The sequence below is a fragment of the Octopus bimaculoides genome, unplaced genomic scaffold, assembly GCF_001194135.2.
Source record: "Octopus bimaculoides isolate UCB-OBI-ISO-001 unplaced genomic scaffold, ASM119413v2 Scaffold_127792, whole genome shotgun sequence".
NCBI classification, from domain to species: Eukaryota; Metazoa; Mollusca; class Cephalopoda; order Octopoda; family Octopodidae; genus Octopus; species Octopus bimaculoides.
The window spans coordinates 12478-14977 of record NW_026354171.1 but is presented as its reverse complement, the minus strand read 5'-3'; positions in this window follow the sequence as shown (position 1 = coordinate 14977).

Genomic DNA, 2500 nt, shown 5'->3' with positions numbered 1-2500 from the left:
GATTTGCTCGACTAAAGGTGGTGCTCCAGCATGGCCACAGTCAAATGACTGAAACAAGTAAAAGAGTAAAGAGGCAAAACTTTTGAACTGGAAGACTAAATAACATATCAGTTTGGCTTTTTGTGATTCCTCCTCAAGACTATAATTGTAAACTAAGCTTTTCTGAAATTCTTAATTGGTTTTATTTTTCCCTATTCTTAGATTTATTGCAGATTTTGTGAGAGACAAAATTTCCTATAGATTTTACAGCCAAAGATTGTATCCACTCTTTGATGCAAGATCTTTGTAACATCTTAATCAATTGTGTTAAATAAGAATTTACTGAAAGGGAAATAAAAGGTTTGCTCTATTCTGAGATTGGTCCCATTTTTTGTGACATCTTGTGTTAAAGCAGTAACCTTTGAACTACATTTTCATCTTAGGGAAGAGATGGAAGTCTGCAGGTGCTAAATCTGGTGAATAGGGCAAGTGCAGAAGCAATACCATGTTGTTTTTGGTGAGAAACTCAAGAGTGAGGAGAGCTTGGTAACAGAGTGCATTGTTGATGTAAAGAATCCAGATGTTAGGATTACCTGCATGGACCCATATGACAGACCAACAACATGAGCAATGCCATTGACTGCCCTCCACAATCCTCATGAACAAGCTGATGAATTTTCTCCACATTTCTGGGAGTAACGCCCATGGCAGGTCTTTTAGATGAGTCATCTTCTTCCAGGAACGTTCTTCCACTTTTGAAGCACCCATATCACTTGAAACATTGCTTACAACCCATTGCTTCATTGTCATAAGCTTGCCAAAGCATGTTCGATGTCTCTGTAGCAGACTTCCCAAGTTTAATGCAAAATTTCACTTTGGCTCTTTGTTCCAACTTCCTATCCATGATGAAGATCAAAGACTACAGCATACATGTGATAACAAAAACACAAATTTCTCAACTTATGAAGTAAACACAGCTATGTCACTTGGCACACTGTGGCATAAAGGTTACTGCTAGCTCTCACTGCACATGCAACCATGTGTTGCCAAATTTTGGCACACTACAGAACTAGTCCAAGTACTTTTTGATACCTCCTTATATACTATAGGACTGTTTAAACAAATCTAACTTGGGCTACCCAAAAATGTTGTATTTCAAAAACAACTAAGTTTATTTATGATTTAGAATTTTCTAATAAATGTTCTTTTACTGGTTTCATTTATTGGAATATTACTTTGCTAGGCTCTACTTTCAAGGGTTTAGCGTAATCATATGAACCCCAGTGCTTATTTTTAAGTTTGGCACCTATTTTAGTAATCATTATTTGTTGAACCATTCATTAATTTATGGAACATAGTTTAAAAACACACACTAACTCGTATGTGTGCACATACAGCAGGCTTCCATGCAGTTTCTGTCAACCAGATCTCACTCAAAGACATTGATTAACATAAGACTAGTAGAAAACACTTACCCAAGCTAGCACACAGTAGCACCAAACCAAAACAACTTACTAACCACGCTAATAATATTTTAGAAAATGTATCTGTAGATGGTGAAGAGCATTTAGTTAATTCTTAAATAAACTTTAAAATATGAAAAGTGCTTTCAGCTTTTACGTTTTAATCTAATCTTTAAATGTTCTTGCTAATGCTGGAAAAAAAGAAAAAGAAATTTGATAAAAGGTGGCGGAGGAGAATTCTCTTGTTTTTATTTCAGTTACCATGTTGGTATTTTGCCTCTAGTGGAAATAATCTATTATTGTTTTAAGTAGTTGCATATTTGTAATATGTATCCATGTACACACAAGCCGTCATCTTATGTCCAGCTTCCATGTTGGCATGGCTGGATGATTTCTCAATATTTGATGAATCAGAGGACTGCATCATCAGATCTTGTTGAACTGTCCAACCCATATTAGCATGGAAGCTGGACGTTAAATGATGATGAGGAAGATTATCTGTGTGTGCATGTATTTGTTGGATGGCAGATCAAAAAAGAACTCTCTGTAGAATACAGCATCTGGCATTCTGGACCATGAAACTTGGTCTGCTCATCTGAGCTATCTGAGCAGCAGATTGATTTCAATTCTTAGGATGTTGGCTTACTGAAGGACGTCATTATTGGTGAGTGCTCCTTTTATGAGATATCCATGATGGAGTGAAGGCATCTTTGGTGAAAGCATTCCAGCAGCTTGACCTGCTTCCTGTACAACACCCTAGTTTCTGATCCATTGAGGAGAATAGTGATGACAACTGCCTCATAGACTTTGATTTTGGTGGATAGGTGCAGTGCGCAGATCTGCCACTCATGCTTCTGCATATATACACTTCTATATTTATACACAGTTACTTAATAGATTGTAACCACTGGAGGCAAAATACCAACATGCCCACCAAAATAAAAGAAGGCGCATTCCCTTCTATCTATAAAACTTGTATGAGTGAATTCAGACACTTCCAACAAATGATCTCTATTAAACCTTTTGTTAACATATTTCTTTTGAAAAATGCTACCCTT